General features: G+C 42.5%; 1 protein-coding gene across 4 annotated transcripts in view; it reads right to left on the bottom strand.

Annotated features, from left to right (window-relative positions):
- SGCD (sarcoglycan delta) overlaps window positions 1-26678 on the bottom strand; it is a 603650-nt gene extending 576972 nt beyond the window's left edge. For 3 of the 4 annotated variants that reach the window (XM_066590465.1, XM_066590464.1, XM_066590469.1), the window contains exon 1: window positions 26634-26678. The gene's annotated coding sequence lies outside the window, so the exon portion shown is untranslated. The remainder of the gene's footprint in view (window positions 1-26633) is intronic. The other variant, XM_066590467.1, reaches the window with a different exon arrangement.
- Between the last annotated feature and the right edge of the window lie 966 nt (window positions 26679-27644).

The raw sequence follows: 27644 nt of genomic DNA, 5'->3' as shown, positions 1-27644 counted from the left end.
TGATGTGTTGGCAAACAACTAATGAACAACAAGCGCTCTGTGTAAAAGCAAACAAGCGACTGTCGTTTGTATGCTTCAGTGGCTTTTCTGAATGCTAGTTGCTTGGTGTAAAGGTACGTTAATAGAGATGAGCGAACGCACTCGTTTAGGGCAATTTCGCAATCGAGCACCGCTTTTTTCGAGTAACTGACTACTCGGGCGAAAAGATTCGGGGGGTGCCGGGGGTGAGTGGGGGGTTGCAGAGGGGAGTGGAGGGGGGGGAGAGAGAGAGCTCCCCCCTGTTCCCCACTGCTACCCCCCGCTCCACCACGCCGCCCCCTGGCACACCCCGAATATTTTGGCCCGAGTAGTCAGTTACTCGAAAAAAGCGATGCTCGATTGCGAAATTGCCCTAAACGAGTACGTTCGCTCATCTCTATACGTTAACTCTTGTTTTTCTCCAACTTCTGCTTTCCTTAAAGAAGTTATCCCAGTTGTAAGAACTCGGGACAACCCCCATGCATTAAAATAACAAATGGTGATATGCTCACCTCTCTCCGCTCCCACATTTTTCTGTGAGAGCACTGAGCTCTGTTATTAGCTGCACCCCTGGATGTCCTGTAAACTGGGCGAAACTCAACAGAGACCAGAGCTGGGAAACAAGAACCATCACAGGACCCAGCGGGAGCGGAGAGAGGTGAGTATATCACCATCTGTTATTTTAATGCATGGGGAAGGGTTGTCCAGAGGTCTTAGACAATGACTTTAATTCCAGATTCACTGCAAAATTTGGTATGCTCTTCCTGTTCAGACTTCTTATTTCCTAGGATCTCCTGTTCTTGATTCTCTTCATCATCTATTGTCTACTCTTCCTCCTTTTTTAGACTTTTACCTCCTGACATCTCCTGTTCTTCTTAGTTATTTCATGGTCTTAGAATGTCTACTGTTCCTCCTAATTCATTTACCTCCCATCTGTTTTTCTTCTAGGTTCTCTTCATCAATGCTTAAATCCTACTAATTCTGCTTATTGGTTGATTCATTCACTCACCTTCTAATATATCTTATTCTTCTTGGCTCTCTTCATCAACTTTTAATGCCTTCTATTCCGTCTGATTCGCTCATTCACCTCTTGACATATCTTCTTCTTCTAGATTCTCTTCATTGACTTTTAATGTCTGAGTCACTTCTTCACCTCCTAACATCTCCTGTTCATCCTAATTTGTTCGGACAAGTCCTAATGTCGTTATGTCGTCTTCATTACCTAGCAGCTTTTGTTTTTTCCGCTTCATCCACTAACTTTTGATATTTCCAATAGCTCCTGACTGACTATACAGTTTCCCTATATCTCTTTTGCTTTATGATTTATCCCGTCTGCTTCAACCGTTGATTATTTCTTTGGGTTCTTCATGGCTTCCACCTTCTAATATGCCTTATTCTTCCTAATTTACCTAAACATTTTTCCAATACCTTCTCACCGATGTGCTTTTTCAATATCAATTATCTCCTGTAGTTCCAAATTCACCTCATCAAGGCTTACTTTTCCTGATGAATTCCTCCATCTTCTGATATTCCCAGTTCTTCCTGATTCACTCCATCAATTTGCAATATGTCTTATTTTCCCTGTGTTTTTCTCCATTTTCTAATATCCATCTTCCTGATCAACCTGGAGTCACCTTATAATATCCGTTGCTCTTAACAGTTCAGTACTAATTCCTCTCTTCTGCTTCCTACTCTCCGTAGACTATATGATATAATTCTTTCATCTATCCTTACTTTCATGTTTCTATCAACAAAGGGTATGACTGGAGTGGTCAGACACACTGCAATGTTGCTCTAAAAGTTGAATTGCCTTGGGAAACCCAATTATAGTTAAAAGGGTTGCCTTATCTTGACATTTCCTTTCCTTACAGTCATATTAGGGCATTTGGACATCATGAAGGGGGTTCCTCCAATTGTGACAATTCTTTACGGGACAGAGTGGAAAGCCAGAATCTGTATTAAGTTGAAGGCCATTTAATTGAATATGAGCGTGTAATACTACATTTCTCCTCTAGTGGCCACTATAATGGAAATGAGCAGCCAATGGCAAATTCTCTTGTTTGTCAGAAGATGGTCCCAGTGTTCTAATACAAAAGAAATAGTTCTTTTCCCTTTGAAGTGGGAAAGAACTAAAAAGAAGTACTTTTTTGACGATTGCCTCTCAAAGACGGTGCCCTATTCTCTCCAAGAATTTTTTTATGTCTTGGTGTCAATCTTTCTACCTCTCAGTAAATGTGATTGCTATGATATGTCTTATGCAGGCCCTTTACCCCCATCTGCGACTTCTTCCCTGTTTGTGTTACTAATAGGTTACTATTGTTTTTGCTTGCATCTTGAGGTTCTTTTGTCCAGTTGTATCCATTCCCCAACCCACATGATGTTTTTAAATCTCATTTTTGATATACTGCTGCACAGCCATAGACAAGTCTTGCTATTCCAACTAATGAGCCGATATTCTGTCGTTCTAAAACATTAGCTTAGTATGTGCAGAGTTTCTCTTTTAGGCTGGGATCGAGAACTTCCATTGCATAGAAAATGATAGGCCAAGTACAATTTACAAGGTTGATTAAACGATAACGATCCTCGCATATGTTTGTTTTGGCATGAAGGAAATTGCTTCTGCCACTCGGAAAATTTATCAAAACTGCTAAAAAATAATTACTATTTGCTAATCACTATGGTACTTTGTTGTTGTGGAAGGGGCGGGGAGAAGATGCCAAAATAGTCTTTAATGGAGTTTTCCGCTTTGCATAATCTCTTTTTCTTAGATGATAAGCTGATCACAGGGTGTCCTTTTACTTTTATCCTCAAGGAAACCTAGTAATAAGTCAGGGAACCTAGTGTTCAATTTCCCTACAGCACCCCCGCAGGAGAAATTAATCATTACACAGTGTTCATTGGAATCGATAGACTGTCTGTGTAATGCATGGATATTCCAGGTAATCTGAAAAAAAGAGACACTCTTTGTAGATAGAGATAAGGGCCCTGAAAAGAGGACCTACCTCAGTTTAAAGGGTTCAACTACCTATCACTGTGTTCTTGAATTGTAAAGAGTTGACTGTGGGCATATTCCCCATTGTTATGCGTTATACATTATATTGCATTGTTGGTTATGCCCTTACTGCTCTAATATGAACTTTGTTGACACACTGTCCAAGGAGAAATGTATACTGTACACTATCATAATTATGGTGATGTTGACTGAAGACGTTGGGCTAGCATCCTGAGTATTTGGTCATACATACGGACACAGTAAGATCGCACTCATGACTCAGGGCATGTTATTTAAGGAGGCTGCATACAGCACCTTGTAACAGTAGTTAGATTAAAAGGAGGAGAGTAGCGCTTGCCTTAAGGTGCACCATCCCGGGTACAAGTAGCCCATGAACAATGGCTGCACCAATCTAGAAAGGCTACACTGACCTACAAAAAAGTTCTGAAACTGTAGGAGAGTTGGACATGTTGTACTGCGAGAGCAGCAGTCCTGAAGGTTGTGACTGGTGAGAGACCAAGTAAGAGAGATAGAGGGGATGAGCTATGCTCGGAAGCAATCCCTTGAGAGGACCACTTCCTGGAGAGTCCTTGGGTCATTTGTAAGTATGACCTGAGCTGTGCTAGTTTGCCACCCTGAGAATGCATGTGGATGTGCTGCACAGCACAAGAGTGCGTACAGCAATTTGTGCATTGAGTCTCGTTGGTGTGCGACAAGCTGAACTGAAGACAGGGGGTGAAAGCAAGTCCTGCTAAGTGAGAATTACTCGATATGCCTGTATTAGAGACAGAGAGAGACTGTGCAGTGAGGTAAAACTACACCAATGTGAGCAATAGACTGTAGTACAGACCTGTTGCTGTTGCTACCAGCAAGCACCAGTTGGAGTAAAAGGGTTAGAAACCATGTTGCTAAAACCAACCAAGTTATTGCCTCCATAAAGAAGTGCAACCACCAAGCAATTTGCCTTTGTCATGAAGTGTAACCACTAAGCCTGCTGCCCTCACTGAGAGACTGTAACCTCTACACCTGCTGCCTGATAATGAGTGAAAACATCGGTAAGCCCTTCTGTGTTCATGTCTTGTCTGCACCATTCTCGAGTCACACTCTCTGGCCTAAAACCTATTAAGGTCTGACCGCCTTAGACCAATGTTTACCATACTCAGGGTGAAACGTATGACATCGACATCTTCTTTTATCGATACATGTAATCTAGATTTTTCCTGAAAGCAAAATATAATATACCGTAAGCAATAAAGCCAAGGCATAAAAGCATTTTTAATTTTCGTTAATGTCTATGCGGGAGCACACGTTTGGGAAGAAACGCTCGCAATAATCAGTAGTTTGAGCAAGGAGTGTTATGTAACTTACAATCTTGTAGAAAGACACGTGAATAATGATAACATTCCGAGGAATGTTCAGACGGATTGTCTTCCACAAGTTAGTAACTAGGTAACAGATGTGCTCGCACCTAAAAATGTGCATCTTTTAATCATTCAGAGAGTTTAAAGCATATGGTAAGCTCGTTACCGATCGGTCAAGTTCACCTCTTATATGTGAAGGTTTTTAATCCATTAGTTCCATGCAGGGATATTGTTCTGTAGAATTACAAAATGCACATTAGAGATTTGTCCACATCTTATGTAGACAACATTCATTAACCCATTTAGGACCAGCCACAGTAAAGTTACGGCAGCTGGTTCCGGAATTGGAGCACCGCTGATAGTAAAATTACGGGGGGTGCTTTAAGTCTCCTGGCTCTGCAATCAGTCAGAGGCAGGAATGGGTTATCAGCTGTTAGCGACAGCTGATAACCCGGAGCAGAAGGCAGGAGGGGTTTTTAACCCTTCCTGCCTTCTGCTTCCCCGATATACAGTGCTCAATGAGCACTGTATGGGGAAAGTGAAAGTAACATGTACTTTCACTACGGGAGCCTCGGGGGGTCATGTGACCTCCTGGGATTCCTTGCTACTGCAGAGCTGGAGGGTCAGACTAGTCCCTGGCAGCTCTGCAGGTGACTAATGTCACCACAGGGGTTGCTTTCCCCTGTAACTAGGGCTCCTATGGACACCCTAGCTACAGTGGGAAAGTGTCAAATAAAGAAAAGAAAAAAGTGAATGTCCCCCAGAGGTCTTATATGACGTCATGGGGGACACAGATAGTAAAAAACACAATTACATACATAAGTAAAACAAAATAACAGAATAAAACAACAATACATACAAAAGAAAGAGAATAACACAAAGCAGACGCCAACAAAAACCGTCGCCGTATGCGCCCTGTAATCCAAAACCATACATACTATATATCAAAACGTCCGAAACAAATAGTGGAACCTATTCCCATACTTTACTTTAGTGTAAATATAAAAATAATAAAAAATATATATATAAATGTTAAAGAATGAGCAGTAAAACCGCCACATGGGTAAAATCCCTAAAAAGTGTCCGGTTCTTAAGGTACAAAACAGCCTGGTCCTTAAGGGGTTAAATATGTGGCACAACAGGGTGAATTATATAACCCTAAGAAGTCATTATTATAATAAATGATGGGGCTCAGGCTGGGAGTGGCCTACAGGGCAACAGTTGAACTCTGGTGGGCCCCGAGCCAGAAATGGGCTCCCAGCCACCCACACGAGCAGTTCACACCACAGTATAGTTGCTGCACTGCATACAGATAGGCAGTTTCTCAGCAAGGCTATGTATACTGTATATAAACTGGCAGTTTATATACGGTATATATAGATAGACACATAGGCTGGCTGATATGACATTTAGGCGCATTGGCAGGATGGCCTGTATTTGTTCTCCCTGGGCCTTACCTTCTCGTTAACATTACGGGGGCCCCATCATTAGCTTTGGGCTTCTTGCTGGAGTATGTGAGAACATATGTCCATCTTACAGAGCTAAGAGGGTAACTAGTCCAAGGCAAGGGCCAGGGAGCAGGCTACTAAGGGGTCAGAAACAGTCCAAGGCAAAGCTGCAGCTACTGCTGAAAAAAGTTTGTGACCCCCCCCCCCCCCCACTTCCCATTCCTAGATAGTCATCCCTTCCCTCTATAGAGAACCTATAATGCTCATGTTCAGCATGCCCTGAGCAGATGCAGACCTTCAGGACCTGTTGATAGTTGTAGTTTTCGCCATAGATTGAATTCCACGAACAACCTAATTAAGGGCTTATTCACAGAGGCGATTTAAATGTCTGAGTTCGGTCCAAGTTTGAAGCTTGTTAGCTTGGACCCATCAAAACCAATGTGTGTACTCACGTGTGATTTTTTTTTCACGGCCTTAGGGCTTATTCAGATGACCATATTTACGTAGGTATTTCTACATGGTTAAAAGTCGCACATAAAACGCGACCGTGTGAAGCATCGGATTTCAATGGCTTCATTCAGACGAACATGTTGTTTCCACGCAAAATAGTCACGCGAGAAATATAGGACCTACTTGATCTTTTTCAGCTGTCTTTTTTATATGGCGCGTGAAAACATAGGTCTTGATCTATCTTTCGTGGTATTACTCAGCCAGCTCCCATAGAGTTCTATAGAAGCTGGGGAAAAAGGGAGGGGGACGAAGTTACTCTGCATACAACAGAAGCAAAAGAAGACAGCTGGCCCTAGTTAGGCATTAATTGTCATTCCAAGCATTTTATTTCGATCGTTGCTTGCCATCGCTTCAATGTTATTCTTTACATGCGCACTGCAGCGCCTCGTGCAAATGGCCTTAAAAACGCCAATTAAGATCAGGAGCCTATGGAGGCAAAAATTCATTCATGAGACTATATTGTGCATACTGGCGAACGTAAAACCACATATGCTTGTATGAAGGAGCCCTAATGGTCTGTGTAAAAAAAGGACAGCATGTCCTGTTCTGGTGCGATACTTGGACCAGATTCGCCCATTCAAGTCAATGGGTATTTTAAAAAAAAAACGGAATGCACATGCTTTTATACAAGTCTTATGGAACAATGATTGGGAATTGAAAACCAAGCCAGAATCCATACACAGACAGCTGTTTTGGAGTGTTTGATCATGAGTTTGCAGTAGGATTCTGGCTTGGCTAACAATGGCCTGTGATATGAATCAAGAGGGCTAACACCACTCCTTAGGGAGAGCACCTAGAAGGTAACTAAGGAGACTTATAAGATGAGGGGTAAACACCCTGAAACAGCTGTCTGTGTATGGATTCTGACTTGGTTTTCAATTCCCAATCATTGCTCCAAAGACCTGTATAAAGGGTGGGACATTGATTTGCAGGAATGCTGCCATCCAATAGGTGGCGCTGCAGAGGCATTGTTCCACCTTCCTTATTCGCATATTTCCCAGAGGAGCATGGATGTCCTTATAAGTCTCCTCACTCACCTTCTAGGTGCTCTCCTTAAGGAGTGATGATAACCCTCTTAAAAAAGGATCACATTCAGATGACACTTACTTGCATGTTAAAAATACAAAAAGTGAATAAATCCCCTGGGCTCCTCTTCTATTGGGTGAACGGGGATCCACCAATTTCTCCCTGCTATATTCCCCATAGTCTATAGTCGAGCAGCCATCTTTCCATTGAAATGTATGGTGACTGCATGTAGTGGGCCCTGGGCACCCCAGTCCTACAAGGATGGGGCTAATGATGTGGTTGGCACTGTTGTATGGGGCAATGATGTGACAGCCACTTTAATAGGACTACTGTTGTGTCTGATACATTTGTAGGGCCACTGATTTGGCTCTAAATGTTTACTATGACTATAGTAACTGATAATGTTATTGTAGTATTATATGGCATTATTATTTGGAGATTTTTTAAATATTTGGCCAGTATGTGGCAGTGATATTTTGACACATACTTAAATTCTGGAAATCTTGGGTCACCTCTATGTTTTATTTTCACACGTGTAAGGGGGATCTCCGTTAGTATTCCCAATGATAGCTAAATACCATAACAGCCACGCTGGCTCTGCCGAAAGTTACGCCACTTTGACCGATTTCTATATTCCCAATTTCTGGTGACAGCAACTCCCTTGATTTGAATGGAACTGTAATGTCTCCTCTCTCAACGAAGATGAAGTCAACATAGCTTAAACTTATTGAAACCATTTTAGCTTGGATCCCAGCACACCACTAGTGATAGGTTTCTATGACACATTGTAAGTAGAGATGAGCGAGCATACTCGCTAAGGGCAATTACTCGGGCGAGTATTGTCCTTAGCGAGTACCTGCCCGCTCGGAAGAAAAGATTCGGGTGCCAGCGCGGGTGAGCGGTGAGTTGTGGGAGTGAGCAATGGGGAGCAAGGGGGAGAGAGGGATCTCCCCTCCATTCCCCCCCACCGGCACCCGAATCTTTTCTTCCGAGCGGGCAGGTACTCGCTAAGGACAATACTCGCTCGAGTAATTGCCCTTAGCGAGTATGCTCGCTCATCTCTAATTGTAAGATAGATAAAAGGGAAACTTCACCTTGACTTTCAAAAATTTGTGTAAGGCCCTGTGCCCACTTGCTGCATTCTTGCTGAAAAGTTTACCCAACGTAAGTCTGATGGGCATCTTTGTTGGTGGAAGCAATAAAGTACAAAATTGCTAACTTGGGGCATCCTTAATCACCAACTCTTTATATTATGTACTTTAACTAACCACCAACTATTCATCTTCTTATGTACTTGGTAGATCAGCAATTCATTGCAGCTTAAAACTTGGTCCCAAAGTTGTAGCCAACGAGGTCCTCTAATGCCATGCATATTTTTTTGCTGCTGGATCATTTTCCACAACCACATGGAAACGTATCACATAACTGATTTTACAAAAATAGTTTTCGGTATAACTATTATAAATATCACATTTCCTGTTGCTTTTGTCGTATTAGTGACATTTGTGTTACCTGATCATCTTGACACTGTGGCATTGTACAAAAAGAGTCGGAGCGTTGACAGCCGACATGTTATCCAACTAGCATGTGATAGATCAAGGAAATTAAGTATCTGTTTCACTTCACTAACTCCCTCTTTGACCTGGATATTATGAATGTCAATTTGCTTCTTCCAAAGGTTAGGAGATTGTCAGACAAATGAAATTATTCTTTAGACCTGTAATATTACATTGGACTTGTCGCAAGAAGAAATAAAGGGTTTTATAATGAGCATTACGTATGGTCTCTGCTTTTTGTGTGCTAAATTAATAGCTATTGTTGAGTTTGCAGCTTTTCAAGAATCCAAGCCTCAGGTTATATTCTTAAGGACAGTTTCCATACTGATATTAGGTATGAATTGTGCTTAAAGGGGTTGTCCCGCGCCGAAACGGGTTTTTTTTTTTTTCAACCCCCCCCCAACCCGTTCGGCGCGAGACAACCCCGATGCAGGGACCTAAAGAAAGCTTACCGGAGCGCTTACCTGAATCCCCGCGCTCCGGTGACTTCTATACTTACCGGTGAAGATGGCCGCCGGGATCCTCTTCCTCCGTGGACCGCAGCTCTTCTGTGCGGTCCATTGCCGATTCCAGCCTCCTGATTGGCTGGAATCGGCATGTGACGGGGCGGAGCTACACGGAGCTGGCATCCTGCACGAGAGGCTCCATTGAAGAAAGCAGAAGACCCGGACTGCGCAAGCGCGGCTAATTTGGCCATCAGAGGCCGAAAATTAGTCCGAAACCATGGAGATGAGGACGCCAGCAACGGAGTTCTGTATGGCTCATAATTAATGCACAATGTACATTACAAAGTGCATTAATATGGCCATACAGAAGTGTATAGACCCACTTGCTGCCGCGGGACAACCCCTTTAAAAGAAAAAGGACATCCAATAACAAAATAGATAGGTGCAACCAACCAGAGAGACAGAAAATTCTGGAAAATCACCAGAATGGTGAAAGTATCATCGTTCTACCGTTAGCTGTCGGCCTCCTAAGTATAGTGATGGTTAAATTAAGAGGTTGCCCAGTGTTTCAGGAGCCTTAAGATCATTAATATTTAAGGAAACATTCTTAAAAATATGTGTTATAAATCTTTGTCCAAGATTTGAAAAACCATGGCTGCCTTCTTTTAGAAACAGCACCACAATCCCTTTGATTTGTAAGGGGGCTACCCTATTGGGTTGTATGAAAAATGCACTAATAATCATTATAGTTGACAAATTTATAAAAGGTAAGGTAAAACTTGATGTTACCATGGCATCTAGTGGCCAGTTAGTATAACAACACCTCTAAGAGGACTGGTGATGCAAAAGATTTTGGAATAGCTCAGGAGGAGTGAGTGCGAATTCCCCAACCCTGCTGCTAAAAGGTGATAGTTACCTAAGAGGAAGCCTCTGAGGGTGAAGAAGAAACACTCAGTAGGAAAGGCTAGAGCTGGAGGGTGCTAGTGTTTTTGTAGAGGATGGGTCAGTGCTGCCAAAGAGAAAAGAAGTAGTGATGCCATATATCACTCACAGGAACCTGCAAATGTTACGGAGGACACCTTTGGTGGTTGTTCAGCGGCTGAACTTAAAATGTAAGTAGAGACTAGTCTCTAAGACCACAGTACGGTCTCCACACTTAGGAATAGCTAAGACGGAACTTTAACTTCTCAGTGATCGACCACCATTATTCTGAGTTTAGAACTGTTGCTGCCTGAAGACACAGCAGTTCCAAGTTAGTAGGGAGAGTGAAATGCCCCCTCTACAAGCAAAGTAGCTTCTCATTCCAAGTGTTGATGCCCCTATATAGCAGACATGGAACCATCAAGCGTTTTGTGCAAGTAAATGTGAGTTTTGATCTGCTCTCCTGTTTCATGGCTTATTATTTGGGGTGGAAGGTGCACTACATTAATACTGCAGCCATTGCATACATTATACCAATAATTGCCCAAAGAACAGTTCTATATAATGCCTAAATAATACTATATTTCCCATTAAAGGTATACATAGCATAGACTATGGGATTGCTTTACAGGTCCTTGTACAAATAGGACCCAGTCCTGGCTGTTGCATTCCTGACTCCGGCTTATCTGCTCCAAAGAGTAAAAGGATCGGGTAGAAGAAATCCAAATGCCCAATCTTTATCTCCCTGACATCTGTCATTTATATGGGCCACAATACACATTAGATGATTGGCAAGTCCGGCCAATATCTGTAATTTGGCCAACCTAGACCTAATGTGTTTTACCACCCTAAGTATCAAGAACCTATGCAGGACACAAGAACTGCCTTGTTAGTAATCAGGGAGTGAGAAATGAACTCAAATGCCATAGTAAGAGTGTGTAGTGGGGACAAATGGAAAGGGGCTTTTGCCAAAACATCAGAACAGGGATCCAATCTTTATCTTTGCTACTGGACTTGCTCTCATCTGTGCATGCCTATGCTATGAAGTTCAGCTTTAACTGATACATGGTGGAGAGGGTGTGATGGTGGTCTGGGGCAACTGCCTCTTTTGTTCATGATATGATACAAGTTGTCATTTAGTTCCACAATTCATATAAGAGATTATGGCAAAATGTTAGGGAAGAGTTTCATAACAACAATCTCAATCAATACATAATGGTCTGATATAGATGGACTTGGAATGAAGCAATAATGCTTTAACCCTTTCCAATCCACTGTCTGACGTCTAAAGACATTCTGATTGAAGTCTGTACAGCTCCGATGTCGAAAGACGTCCAGCAGGGTATTCTTACTGTTTATTACTGGTCCCTCTGTTGTCGGGGGCCTCTCCAGCATGTCCCATACCACAGTACTTGCTCTAGCCAGCAGATGGCGCCATTGTATAATGGCAGAAAGAGAAAGCCCCCTAGGAAACCCTGAATCCAAAATTGGATTGCAAAGGGTTAATGTAAAATGTAACAAGTAAATGGTTAAACTGTTGGACATCTCCGAGCAGAAACCAACAGATAAGTATCCTGTTAGCCTAGATAATGAGTTCACCCTGGCAAAAGAGATTACCATTTCTACCTGTGCCTTTAACAACATACCAAATCCCACTCGACCTCTCCAAGTCTTAGGTTTTAAAGCTTCTAATATGGTTTCAACTGTCCCTTGTATAATATTGATTTGTGTCCCAAGATGCAATTGATTATTCCTCACTCCTCTATTAAATGTCCTCTGAGTACATCAGATCCTTAGAATTCTATATTGTCAACCAAGTTGACAAGCTCCAAGGCAGGCAGAGGATAAAAGATATTATTGCGTAAGGAGTCTGTGTGTTAGGTAGGAGGATTAAGTATGGATTGCAGAAAATTCTTTCTGAAAACTCCAAATAATGAAAATCTCTATTTGACTAGTAGTGGATATAAGAAGGAGATGTGACTCATTCGTAATTTCATCTCGATCCCAGCTTGGTTTGTGTATATAAGGTATGTACAAATCCTTCCACTGTTAAGTTGGAAAGTTTGTTATAAAGAGCAACTGCAGTATAATGCCCCACCACAAGAGGGAGACTTCATGGGAGGGGGGGCCCAATGAGTTACCGTGGCAACTGCATGTCAGACCATTGACGTCCAGGTCTGCCATGGCTTGTCATAGGCAGGAATAGTGAAGTTGTTAATTTACCTCCTAAAAATGTAGTAAAAGGGATTTAAAAAGTCATATGTACTCCAAAATGATATTAATAAAAGCTACAATTCGTCACCCAAAAATCAAGCTCTCAAAGAGCTAAGTTGATGGAAAAATTAAAGTTATGGGTCATTGAATGTAGCAATGCAAAAAAAAAGTTTTTTCCCCCAAAAAAGGATTTTTCTTGTGCAAAAATTAAAAAACAAAATATGTATACTAGCTGATATACCCGGATTCACCTGAGTTAATTTGGTGCAGGTGTTTACCTGTTCACATGGAAAATTTTATGAAGTTGTGGTTACTTCAGAGGAACAATGGAATACAATATGTATACACATAGAGGAGCGTTAGATTCTCCTCAGACTGCATGCACTGATGTTGCTCTGCAGAAAGTGCCACACCTCCCACTCTCCTCACTTTTTACCCTTAAAGATAATGTCCCTTTTTATTCAAATTTACCCCCAAACTGGAGATTGCAGCCCCCTCTTAGCCTTAAAGGCATACTCCTTCCCTGCAGTCTATGGCCGCTTCCCTATGTACTTTACAGCCTTTCAGTAAATGCACACAGAGGTCAGTTAGATTCTCCTCAGTATATACACATAGAGGTGAGGTAGATTCTCCTTAGTATACAAATCATTTCCCTAGGCGTTATGGTTTCTGAGAAAAGAACTACCTCATATATCACGGATTGTTGCAGTTTTTCACACTTAGACTTGAATATTGAAGTTGCAACCCCTTTACTTTACCTATTTAGGAACTAAAGAATGGTCATGCCGAATTTCACGCTTGTATGACACAAGTTACATTACATGGAAGAGGTGAGGTAGATTCTCCTCAGTATATACACATAGAGGTGAGGTAGATTCTCCTCAGTATATACACATAGAGGTGAGGTAGATTCTCCTCAGTATATACACATAGAGGTGAGGTAGATTCTCCTCAGTATATACACAAGGAGGTGAGGTAGATTCTCCTCAGTATATACACATAGAGGTGAGGTAGATTCTCCTCAGTATATACACATAGAGGTGAGGTAGATTCTCCTCAGTATATACACATAGAGGTGAGGTAGATTCTTCTCAGTATATACACATAGAGGTGAGGTGGATTCTCCTCAGTATATACACATAGAGGTGAGGTAGATTCTCCTCAGTATATACACATAGAGGTGAGGTAGATTCTCTTCAGTATATACACATAGAGGGGAGGTAGATTCTCCTCAGTATATACACATAGAGGTGAGGTAGATTGTCCTCAGTATATACACATAGAGGGGAGGTAGATTCTCCTCAGTATATACACATAGAGGTGAGGTAGATTCTCCCCAGTATACAAATCATTTCCCTAGGTGTTATGGTTAGAGATGAGCGAGCCTACTCGGCCACGCCCCTTTTTTGCCTGAGCACCGGGATTTTCGAGTACTTCCGGGGGGCGCCGTGGGTGAGTGCGGGGTTGCAGTGGGGAGTGGGGGGAGAGGGAGAAAGAGAGGGCTCCCCCCTGTTCCCTGCTGCTACCCCCCACTCCGCCATGCCTCCCCCCGCCCCCCGGCGCCCCCGAATCTTTTCACCCGAGTACTGAAGTACTCGAAAATCGCGGTGCTCGATCGAGTAAATACTCGAAACGAGTAGATTCGCTCATCTCTAGTTATGGTTTCTGAGAAATCAACTATCTCATGTATCATGGATTTTCGCACAGTCTTTCACACTTACAATTGAATAATCAAGTTGTGACCCCTTTACTTTTCCTATTTACGTCTTAAAAAATGGTCATGGGAAATTTCACCTTTGTGCGGTATACATGTGTGTTGTTACGTACATTACGTATGGGGTCACTTACTTTTGCACTTAGAATTGAATAATCGAGTTGTGACCCCTTTACTTTTCCTATTTAGGACCTAAAGAATGGTTGTGCCAAATTTCAAGTTTGTACAACAGCGGGAAGTTAGAGAATTAGTGGCGAGTCAGGCACCCAGTGAAGGCTTCTACCTTTATATATATAGATTAGATATATATAATTTGGGTATCGTAAAATGTACCGACTCACAAAAAAGTCATTATGTCACATATACTGCTTGATGAAACAAAACAGTGGCAGAATTGATGTTTTTTCGCCCAACCCCAACAAAAAAAATTAATAAAAGTTATACAATGTACCCCAGAATGGTACCAATAAAAACTACAGCTCAGCATGCAAGGAACATGCACTCATACGGCCATGTCACCAGAAAAATAAAAAAGTTATGGCTTTTGAAAAATGGAGATGAAAATCCCAAAAACATGTCGTGTACTTAGGTCCAAACTAGACCGCCTCCTAAACGGGTTAATATCCATATATTAGAGACTCGCTGTTTATTCAGTTCTCTAGTATTCTGTGCAACGTATCTCCTGGTCCATAAATGTATTTATCTCATAGAGACACTCATGGACATTAAATATTTGTTAGTCGGTCTGCTGCTGTTTTCTGTTGGAGTGAACATACACTGAACAGCTTGTTCCCTATTGTTTCCCCCAAGACAGATGTTGCCAAAGGTACCTGGCAGCCCCTTATCTTCCTTGTCCATGGAAATAACATTCATGTATAGCCGAGCCAAATGTGCATACTAATAAGCCAATTGTAACCATTTCTCTTGCTTCTGCAGGCAGCATTGCTATTCTGAGTCACCATATCCATAAGCCACCTTGATGAAGACTCTGGGATGATGATTAGAGGAGGGTCACAAGAGGGTGCGCCATCCATGTGCTACCTCGCTGCGATTCTGCATAGTTTTACTGAAAGTATAGACACGGCTTGAATCTGACTCTTTGCAGATGCAGTTAATGAGCCTGATGGGAATTTCAAATGTCTTAAAAGAGCAAAACACTTTGGAGCGACCAGAGCTTGCGAATTCCATGTGGTTCCAGATACGAGTTCATTCTTACCAATTATATCCTAATCAATAAATGGAGTCAGGGAGAGAAATCACCCAGCGGGATAAAAAAAAGGAAGCCGAAGAAGGTTCTTGGTGGAAGAAGAAGTGGATGATGGCTAGGAAGATCCGAGCAGTACAATATGTAATAATATTAAGACACAACAAGACGTCTTTTCATAAAGCGAATCAAGGAATACAGAGAACATCTCTATCAACCTCAAGTGACCAAAGTGTCTGACTAAGTGATATTTCCCCTGGGTGGACAGACAGTGTTCTGTCTCACACCTTCCTTCATTTACTGGCGAGCGTATGATTGCATTTCGTACGGCATCGTACAACAGAAACATTGAGAACTCATTTACGGTTATTAGGACATGCTGCTCGGTGTGTTTAACACTTCATTTAATGAAAGTCATGCATGCTGCGTGACGACTATGCCCTTCTGCCGGCTCCTATTAAATATGCAATGAAGGTATAGAGGAAAAGATTTTCGTCAAAGTGATTGATCTCTACAAAGTGATCTACATTCGGTAAAACTACCGAACACAAAATATTTATTTGCCCCTGTCACTGTGAGTAAAACACCTAAATCACCTCTGGAACTCACATAGGTAGTGAGTCAAAATACTTGACTTCTCCAAAGACATCAACGTAGCCATCAATCCACAGAATAGGGAATAAAGTAAGTGTCAGTCCAATGGGGGTCTGACTGCTTGGACACCCACCTGTCAAAAGAATGTGTACCACCGTATGAAAGGAGTGGTGGACTGCTGAAGATAAGATGAGTTCCATTCTTTGCCATTTTTGGTGGCCCCTAGAGGTAAATGGAGCAGCACATACATGCTTGACTATTATTTCCTTCACACGCGGGGGGACACAGGACTACTGTTCTCATTTTTGGTGGGGGTCCTCTATCTGATGCATGGAGGAATAACATGATATCTTGGGTTAACTCTTTTAAGACCTCCTAAGTTCTGTAGGTTGTGAGTTCAGTCTCCGCATGGTTCAGGTAGACGGCTCAAGGTTGACTCAGCCTTCCCTCCTTCCGAGGTCGGTAAAATGAGTACCCAGCTTGGTAGGGGGGGGGGGGGGGTAATAAATTACCTGAAAGCGCTATACAAATAACAAGTCCCTTTCCCCTTTTCCCCCTTTTAAGACAAATATGAAAGAACACTTCATGAAACAGCTTTGTGACAAGGTATTTAACTCCTTATAGACGGAGCTTTTTTGCCTTTATCCATTTTCGTTTTTTCCTCCTCCCTTTTAAAAAATCGTAACTCTTTTATTTATCGATCAAGGGCTTGTTTTTTGCGGGACGAGTTGTGTTTTTTATTGGTACTATTTATTGTACCATATAATGTACTGAAAAACTTTTTAAAAATTCTAAGAGGAGAGAAATGGAAAAAAAATGACATCCCGCCATTTTCACTGCGTCCTGTTTCTACAATTCACAAATTGCAACAAAATGACATGATAACCTTATTCTATGGGTCAGTACAATTACTACAATACCAAATTTATATACCGTATATACTCAAGTATTAGCCGATCCGAGTATAAGCCTGAGTCAATAAGTTTTACCACAAAAAACTGGTAAAACTTATTGACTCGAGTATAAGCTGAGCTATACTCGAGTATATGCAGGGTAAAAAAAAACCCCTCCATACTCACCTCCCAGCCGGCGTCTGTGTCCCCGGCGGCGGAGTGGCAAGCTGCTTAGAATTCTCCCTGCTGTTATCTCCCTGCTCGGCTTTCAAATTCCCCGCCGCCAGCGCTGTGGAAGGAAGCGCTGTGATTGGATCGAGCTCCAGCCAATCACAGCCGGCGCTCAATCATTCACAGCCTATCACAGCGCTGACGGCAGGGAATGACAGAGCTAAGCAGAGAGGACAGCAGGGAGGATTCTAGCAGCTTGCCACACCGCCACCCGGCAGAAAGGTAAGTATGGAGTTTGTTTGTTTTTTAACCCTTCCCTGACTCGAGTATAAGCTGAGAGGGCTTTTTCAGCTCAAAAAAATGTGCTGAAAAACTTGGCTTATAGTCGAGTATATATGGTAGTTTTTTTTTTGCTGTCCTACTTGTATTTTTTTTAAAGATATTTAATTTTTTTAAATTATTTCCTGTCTCCATTTTCTGTGTACAATAACTTTTTTAATTTTCCGTCGACGTAGTTGTGCAAGGGCTCATTTAGTGCGGTACGTCCTGTCGTTTCCGTTGGTACCATTTTTGAATACAAATGACTTTCTGATCGCTTTTTATTACATTGTTTCTTGGAGACAGGGTGACCAAAAAAAGCGCATTTCTGGCGTTCTTTTTTTTTTTTTTTTTAGACAACGTTCACCGTACGGGGAAAATAATGCATTACTATGAAAGATCAGAGTTTTATAGACGCAGCAATACCAAATACGTATTTTTGCTTTATTACTTAGATTCCTTTATTGCAAATATGGCAAAAGTTTTTTTTTAACCTTTATAACTTTTTTTAAAATAATAAATTAGTGAAACTTTATTGTTTTTATTGTTACACTTTCTTTTAGTCCTCCTAGGGGACCACATCTATCGATGCTTTGATCTCTCCTGCAGTATGACGTAATGCCATAGTATTACGTCATACTGCATTCTGTCAGGCAGCCTACCAAGCCACCCCACGGGGATGGCTTGATAGGCAGTCTGCCAAGATAGCCATGAGGCCTTTCAAAAGGCCCCCAGCTGCCATGACACCCACACGGCTCCCCTGACCTCATCGCGAGGGGCCGTACGGGACCCCCCCCCCTAACATCGTTCAGGGGATTTAAATGCCGCTGTCAAAACTGACAGCGACATTAAAAGGGTTAATAGCTGCGATCGGCTACACGGTCGATTGCAGCTACTGCCTGCGGGTGTCAGCTGTAATAAACAGCTGACGCCCGCGCTGTATAGAGGGAGATGGCAGGACGTAAAAACACTATTGGGCCGTCACTAAGGGGTTAAACAGTCAAGATTGGACTTATCTCTGATTCTGGCTGCTGCAGCTTGGTGTTGGCGGTCTTTGACAGTCAGCACCTGCTATGCATGAAACAGGCTCGACTAATATGTCGTATGCTGCTCAGTGGTTTTAAAACCTTGTCACAAAGCTGTTTTATGGGGTGTTCTTTTGTCCAACTTACTTTATGCCAATATTTTGCACCACAATTCTGGTGCAGTTTTGCAGATTGTTACATTTTAGACTACACCCTTTTGTATCAATGGTGTTTTCTCAACATTAAAAAAACATTTAAAAGCTGGGCATGGCATAAAATAAAAAAAGAGCCAATACTTACCTGTCTTCAACCCTCTGGGAAACAGCTGCGTGGCTCTGGTTCTTGATACGTACATCTGGCCGCTGCAGCCAATTGGAGGCTGCAGCATTACCATCCAAACTCCTGATATCAGCCTTCATATCCTGGGTGCCATGATGCCAGGAGTTCAGATGGTAATACTTCAGCCTCTGATTGGCTGCAGCAGTCACCTGATTTCCACTGGACATACATACTGGGAGCCAGAGCTGCTGGAGCCACTCTTTTTTTATTTCATGCCATGCCCGGCTGTCAAAAAATTTTTTTTTTGTATAGCGGGAAAACTTTAAGCCATACTTCTTGTCACATAAGCTGCAAAAAGTGACTAAAGCACATAATGAATGTGGTGCTCAACATGTATGCCAGTGTTTGAGCCCAAATTCTGGTGCCTAAATCTTCCCCAGTAACTTTTTGTTACCTAGTAACATTTTCCTATGCAGATTCCCTGACCGGTACTTTTTTTTTTCAATGAACGTTTTTTGATTTTCTAAAGAAAATTAGCAGAGGATAGAAGAAAAAATGACACAGAATAAATGAATCTGTTATAATAAAAGGCGGGCGTCGCAGAATGCTGTACCGTTATTGAACATATGCTACCGTGTTTCCCCGAAAATAAGACAGTGTCTTATATTAATTTTTGTTCAAAAAGGTTTAAAGGGGTTGTCCCGAGGCAGCAAGTGGGTCTATACACTTCTGCATGGCCATAATAATGCACTTTGTAATGTACATTGTGCATTAATTATGAGCCATACAGAAGTTATAAAAAGTTTTATACTTACCTGCTCCGTTGCTGGCGTCCTCGTCTCCATGGTGCCGACTAATTTTCGCCCTCCGATGGCCAAATTAGCCGCGCTTGCGCAGTCCGGGTCTTCTCCTCTTCTCTATGGGGCTCCGTGTAGCTCCGTGTAGCTCCGCCCCGTCACGTGCCGATTCCAGCCAATCAGGAGGCTGGAATCGGCAATGGACCGCACAGAAGCCCTGCGGTCCATGAAGACAGAGGATCCCGGCGGCCATCTTCAGCAGGTGAGTATGAAGACGCCGGACCGCCGGGATTCAGGTAAGCGCTGTGCGGGTGGGTTTTTTAACCCCTGCATCGGGGTTGTCTCGCGCCGAACGGGGGGGGGGGGGGGGGGGGTTTAAAAAAAAAAAAAACCCGTTTCGGCGCGGGACATCTCTTTTAACTTTTTTACATGTATAGCTGCCTGGACACTATTTAAATTGACTTTTTTAAATTAACTGTTAGCAGGGCTTAATTTTGGAGTAGGGCTTATATTTCAAGCATCCTTAAAAAGCCTGAAAAATCATTTTGCATCCTCAAAAATTCTGGAAAATCATGCTATGTCTTATTTTCAGGGTATGTCTTATTTTCAGGAAAACAGGGTTCCTTGTATATTCAGATCTGGTAGAAAATTAGCACCAGATTAGTTATTAATAACGAAGCGGGTATTTCATTTGTGTATAAAACTGACTGGTACTTTTAACTCCTTGGAGACACCGCCATTTTTAAATGTTTTTTTCTGTCTGCTTTCAAAAAAATCGTAACTTTTTAATTTTTAATTAATGGACATGGGCATATGAAGGCTTACTGTTTGCTGGTTAAGTTGTATTTTCCAATGGTATCATTTAATATATCATATAATATACTGAAATACTTTGAAAAATTTATAGGTGGGGTGAAATGAAAAAAAAACAAACACAATTGCACCATTTTTGGGGGGCTTGTTTTTACAGCATTCACAGTTTGGCAAAAATTACATGCTAACTTTATTTTGAGGGTCACTATGATTACAGCAATGCCAGATTTAGGCTTTGCTCACATGAACGATTTTTAGATGCGCAAAATATTCGCACCTGCAAAAGATAGGACATGCGTGGCTACAATGCGCACATCTAAGGTCCGCGCTGCGAGAAAACATAGGACCTGACCCATCTTTGGTGCATGTTGCACAGGATTTCCTATTGACTCCTATGGGAGCTGGATTAACACGTAGCACGCAGCACGGATCGTGTGAACGAGCAAATTAGGCATGAATGTAGATCGTGCCTTCTGCTTTGTTCACGCAATTTTTCCACACGCAAGCGGCGATCTTTTTGCGTGGCTATTTATGCGCCAAAAACACCTTATATAGTTTTTTGTTGTTGTACTACTTTAAAAAATAAATAAAAGACTTTTTGAAAAGAAAAATATTACTTTCAGTTGCTATCTTCTGACTACGATGACTTCTTATTGTTCCGTTGATGGTGCTGTGTGAGGGCTTGTTTTTTGCAGGACAGCCTTTAGTTTCTGCTTGTACCATTTTAGGGTGGCCTTTTGTTCAATTATTCTTGAAGACATGGTGACCAACAAAGCACAATGCTTTGCTGGTGAAGTGTATTTTTTTCGCTCGTCTCTAAAGATTTTGGTGCCGGCGGGGGGCGGGGAGCAGCGGGGGAGAGCGGGGAGGAAGCGGGGGGGGGGGGGAGATCTCTCTCTCACTCTCTCCCCCATGCTCCTCCCTGCTCACTCCCGCAACTCACCGGTCTCCCCTGCCGGCACCCGAATCTTTAGAGACGAGCGGGCTCGTACTCGCATAAGGAACTACTCGCTCGAGTAGTTTGCCTTAGCGAGTACGCTCGCTCATCTCTAATTACTGGTTACATTATCCTACTGGGCGTTTGTTTAAGTTCACTTCACATTTGGGATTTCTGCTTTTATGCTCCTTCATGGGAGCAGGAATACTCATTCCCTACCGGGAAAAAACTCATCCTATGACAGATCCCCATTGACTATAGTGGCTTCTCTCATTTCCTCCAGCAATTTCATTAGCACAATAATGCAGCATGCTGCACAATTATATATGGCGTTTGGACCGGATCTACGACGGAGGCTCCGAACGGAGCTTTTGACACAGATTTGAACATCGCCTTATGCCGATATTTTAGTGTCTCTGTTCTAAGCTTCACCTTTTCAATATTGTTTTAACTTTATTTTCCCATCTTCTTATTCTTCAACTTCATTTCCCTTCAAACCTTCTGTAAATAGTGTTGGTTATATTTTTATGATGTTGGGTGATGAAACTACCTTTTCAATTGCCCATTCTGCATACCAAAGAGACAATTAATTTCAGAAGTAATATTTGGAGAAGGTTATTAGGCAGCCTAATAATGCTTCTTATAATTAAGATTGGCTCCGGCTCATCCGCATTGTTCATTTAAAGTTTTCTCTCTCTACTCATTGTGAAAAAAAAGTTGTCTTATACCCAGAGCATGTTCAAGAAATAACACAGAATATTGGGGCATGTCTCAGTAATTGCTAATTAGAATCTTATATTCCACTATGCCAGTAATATGCATAAAAGCCATTTAAGAGTTAAAGGTTCTGTGCCAAGATACACAACCCCTTTGAGAATTCAGGGCTCAGGATGAACAACTGATCCCCCTGAGTTTTGCTCTCAGCACCCCAGGCGATCAGCTAATTTTGCCAGGGGAAGTAGCAGCCAACCTTATATTTCTCCTGCATTGGGAAATACTTCAAATGTAGTATTACAGCATGTCTATTAGCTAGAATGGCCATCCTATAATAACAGGACGACAGAAGACAGGAGTCTTCTGGAAGAGTCGGGAGCAGTGCTCTGAGCTCCTGCCCCTCTCTGCCTCCTCTCCACCCCCCTGCACTATTTTCAATGAGGAGAGGTGGGATGAGGTGGGGCTAATGAAAAACAAAACTTAGCCCCGCCCCTGTCCCACCTCCTCTCATTGCAAATAGTGCAGAGGGGCGGAGAGGGGGTGGAGAGGAGGCAGAGAGGGGGCGGGAGCTCAGAGCACTGCTCCCAGCTCTTCCAGCCTCCTCCCCCTGCAGAGAGAGACGCCATATATCAGCCAGCGTGAATACCCGGCCGATGTACGGTCGTCTGAATGCGCCCTAAGGCTGAATGCACCATATGCAAATTTGCGCATGAATCGGCTGTTGCGCATTTGTATGCATATCTGTGTTTTAAATGTAATCCTTGTATGCGCAAATCGTGCACTTTTGCGCATGCATACAAACACGCAATGATGCTTTCAGCCATTAAAATGGCCAATTAGTTTAATAAGTTCAAGGTCTGTTCTTTTCCTGCCCAAATGTGAATGAACCCATTCCTGCATCCTTGTGAACAAACCCATTGAAGTGTATGGGTTCCATTCCCTGCATATTGTGCGTACTATGTTTGCGTACGCAAATACGGTCACGTGAATCCGGCCTAAGTCCACTTATTTACACCATATTCTTTTTAGGTCCAGATACATTGCTACGAATTCCATGCATAGATATAAGGTGAAAACTTGGTTGTCTCTAGTAACCATAAGGGGGAGATGAGGAGCTATCACCATGAACACATAGTCTAGATACACATGTAAGGGTGTAGATGTAAGAGGTTAAAGGAGTTGTGCTAGAATCCCAAATTATCCTATATCTACAGGATAGGGGATAATAGGCTGATCGGTGAGGGTCTCCCCCTCTCCTTGTCAATGGGGGGTCTCTACCCACCCCCCTGCAGTGATGTTAGAATAAATGGGGTGCTGGCTCAGCATGTGCAATTGGCACTCCGTTCATCTTAATGGGGCGGATGAAAATACCTGCGCGTTCTTGAGATCAGTGAGTGTCTCAGCAATGAGACCCCTACCAATCAGCAAGTTATCCACTTTCCACTGGATAAGGGATAACGTGTGGTTCTGATACAGCCCCTTCAAATAGCTATATATTACTGTTGTACATTGTTTTATGGCACTGGCGGGACCTTCACAGAAAGGTCACATGACATTGCTCACTCTGACTGTTACTAGCAATTGCTAGGAAATTATAGTCATGTTTCTCATGGCAAAATGTGCCACACAGCTGTGCTATATGCTACATCCTACATCCATCATGATTTCCAGACATTACACACACAGCTCTGCTACATCCATCCATCGTGATTCCCAGATTTATAGACCTTACACACACAGATCTGCTACATCCACGCTGATGCTCACACATTACACAAACAGCTCTACTATATCAATCCTCATTCCCACACATGACACACACAGCTCCACTACATTCATGCTGATACACACACATCACACACACAGCTGTGGTACATGCATCTTGATTTCCACACATAACACAGACAGCTTTACTACATCCATGCTGATTCCCACTAATGACAAACACAGCTGTGGTACATTAACATCCCTTCTGATTTTCAGACATTACACACGCAGCTCTGCTATATCCTAATCCCTTCAGCTTATCCAGCAGGCATGACACCCAGCTCAGCAGACTCTTGGATATAGTGATCAGCCTCTGGTCATGTGATCCCTGACTCCACCCACACAGGTGATCACATGACGGTGTCATCACAGGTCCTGGTAGCTGCTGTCGGCTTATCTAGTATACAGTACTTTCTACCAAACTTCATAAGGGCTCCTCCCACAGCAGTGACGTCACCGCAGGTCCTTCAGCCCATCTGATCTCTGTGGTGGGGGGAGGTTGATGTCTCCTGTCAGGACCGCTGTGTCGTGTCTGAGATAATAATGGCTTAGCTGTATTCTCATTTTTGTTATTTTTGTCTTCCCCTTCAAAGAGCCCTAACGTTGTTCTTCCTCTGTTGGTCAGGCTCTATGTTTTTGTACATGCTGTAGGACCTGTGATGATGTCACCAGGGGGTGGAGCGATGATGTCACCAGGGGGAGGGGCATGAGAAGCACCCACACACATACATACATACTCACGGACAAGTGGTCGTTAGTAGTTTGATTTTCTTTCTATAGACTAACAGGACCTGAGCGGCACACTGATTGGCTGAAGGACTGGGTATAAAAGAGAGGTATTGTTCCCATACTCTGGTGTGACTCAACTGTTCCACAGAGTGCAGGAAAGAGAGAGACTCAGATAATGGGAGCTGTAACAGAGAGAGACCTGTAGCTGGACTTTGTGAGCACCTGATAGGGAGAACCTTGGGTAAGCTGCAGCAGAGCTGACCAGCAGTTGGACTTGTATACCCAAAAGGGAGATCTCAGGTGAACAGCCCAGGAGTACCAGGAGCTGGTGAAAACATGCTGTTGTGCGCTGTGGTTGGGTCTGGACCCTATCTTCTGGCAATACGCATCTTCACCAGAGATACCGAGATTCATGTCCAAGGCCGATTTAAGCGTGACAATGGCTGTGGAAACTGAAAAAATCAACAGAGGAAGCATCGAGACGAGAGCCTCATTGATGTATATTCGTGAGTAACATTGCACCCGAAGATCCCCAATTCCTTAGACAGAGGATGACGCCTGGAAATTAGGGATTATATATCAGTTTATGGATAGAGACTGTTTCTAAGTGAAGAAGCCCGTCCTTGCTCACAAATATGAACTTGCTGTACTCATCATCGTTTAAGTATGTACCACAGCTTGAGAGTATATTGATAATCATCTTAAAAGAACTCTCCGACTTTATCCTGGATGCAGTAGATTACTATCCATGTGATAAAAAATGTACCTGTGAAGTAACAGCCATGTTGTATTGAAAGTATATTGCCAAATTGTGATGTTTGGAGAACTCCTCGGGGTCATTCTGTGTTATTGTGTTTTTATTCCTTTCGCAATGTAAATGTTTATAGTTTGTGATTGGCTGCAGCGGGTCGTGAGGTCTGTGTGCACTATATAAAGGCTTGTGCACATACTGTTAGGCCCTAGTTCGGAGTTATGGGTAGTTGAGCCAGAGAGAAGTTCTTCCTCACCCCTAGTGGTCCCAGCTGGTCCTGAAGTAGAGCCACCCATGGGACCCTTTAACCTGGCCAGTGTGGACTGTAGAATTATTTGTGATAGACAGACCCTTGTTTCTTATATGTATGTTTTGTGCAGGCTGGTACGATTATAACGATACTAAAAATATAATTTTTTTTTAGTTTTTTCCACTTTTGCATAATAAAACCCCTTTTTTTTGGAAATTAATATTATTTTTACATCACTGCATTCAAAGTCCCGTAACTTTATTTTTCAAGGACGGAGCTCTGTGAGGGCTTGATTTTTGTGTGATGAGCTACAGTCTTTATTTAAACCATTATGGGGTAGATATTGCTTTTTGATCACTTTTATTGTGTTTTTTTAGGCAAAATAAGCATTTTTTTAAAGTTTTTTTTTTTTTTTTTTGCCATGCAGAATAAATAGTGTGCTCAATTTATTGTAGAGGTCATTATGGATACCATGATACCAAATATGTGGGATTTTTAACTTTTTACATTTAAAAAAACAATACAGAAAAATACGCAAAAAAATTTGGGGGGGTTGATTTTTTTAACGCATTTTTTTTGACATTTTTCATGTGCCTGTGGGGGATTGAATCATGACAGCTATAATAACCATGATAATGCATTGTGGGACTTCTGTGCCGCAATGCCTTATCGCTTACAATAATGATCATAGGCAATGGAAAACAGCCAAGCAAGCTTAGCTACGCTGTTTCTGTAACTCCTATAGAAGTCAGCTTGGGAGCTACAGAAAGAGTGTAGCTCATTGTGCTTCCTACGTGGTATATAAATGACAGCTAGAGCATTCAATAAGCAGATCATCTCCTCCAATGGACCAGGCTCTTTCCCCCTTCTTTATCCTGAACACATCCCTCTAAATCTCACATTTCCTGTGCCACACTAGTGGATATGGGGCATGAACATGAGATCATTTATGATGAGGGGCATCGGACACACGGTCACTTCCATTCTTCTGACTGCGCAGTGACACCACACAGTCCCCGTCACAGTGATTGACTTAATATGATTGCCAGTAATGAGCTGGACAGCTGGGCATACAGGATAACATCTGAGACTAACTTTGGCCCACTTTGGACTAAATCATTGCTGATCTCAGAAGATGTCTACAAACAAAGTAGAAATACTATAAAAAAGGATCATGAGCCCTACCGTTCTGAAGTTCTGCTGGGGAGAATCCCTCCTTAGTAAATCCTGTCTGGAGTGTATGGGCTATTTCTAGCAGAGGAGATGACATATATAGAACAGGACCCTCCCTTTATGACTGCCATGTGTACTGTATGTCTATCCCATCTGTCATTACAGCACCTGCCACCGTCTGTACTGGGCTCTCGCTGCATCTGTAATCTGCATTACACAATGCATTTCTCCGTAGATCTGGAGACAGTTCCGCCAGTGTTATTAGGAGGAAGCCGGCAGGACATTTGCTTTCTATTTGTGTCTGAATGAAACATGAAGAGTCATAAGGAGCAAGTCCATCTACTATACATTTATACATAAGTTCCTCATTTGTGAGGACAATGTGCACAAGACACTCTGCAATAGTCAGTCTGAAGTTTTGCCCAACTGAAAAAAAGCCAAAATTTCAAATGCCCTTTGTCTAGGAGAGTTACTCATGTACAGTATACAGGAAGGGCCGCCCTGTGAAGTGATATACAGGGGTGTCTGGAGGAGGCCCAGTGCTGCTCTGGCCGAGGTTACGTGTGTCCCTCAAGGAGGGAGCCTGGTAAGTACCATCGTGACAAGTGACCACTCTACCCTCCCAGCTCCTCATCTTGTGCCAACACTCTGCTGGGTTGGTAAAGCTGTCCCATGCTCTTGTAGACTCTTTACCTCTGACTCAGTCAGGCTTAGACCTTTACTACAATTTCCAGCATGTCATGGGTCTTCAACTGTAGGGCATGCTGGGAGATGTATAATTCTATCAAAGGTTGATCCTCCATCTGTTGACATTTTGATGGAACTACAATTTCCAGTATACTCTGAGAGTTATAGACCTTCAATGCATCTTGGGAGTAGCAGTTTTAAGGACATTTTGTGAGACCATTAGCCCTTTTCCTCTAGCGACGTGTTTGTTTTTGTCATTTTTCCGTCCTCGCCTACCAAGACCTATAACGTTTTTACTTTTCCATTGACATAGCTGTATAAGGGCTTGTTTTTTGT

This window comes from Eleutherodactylus coqui, chromosome 2, assembly GCF_035609145.1.
Source record: "Eleutherodactylus coqui strain aEleCoq1 chromosome 2, aEleCoq1.hap1, whole genome shotgun sequence".
Classification (NCBI taxonomy): Eukaryota; Metazoa; Chordata; class Amphibia; order Anura; family Eleutherodactylidae; genus Eleutherodactylus; species Eleutherodactylus coqui.
This window is presented reverse-complemented; position numbering and strand designations above follow the sequence as displayed.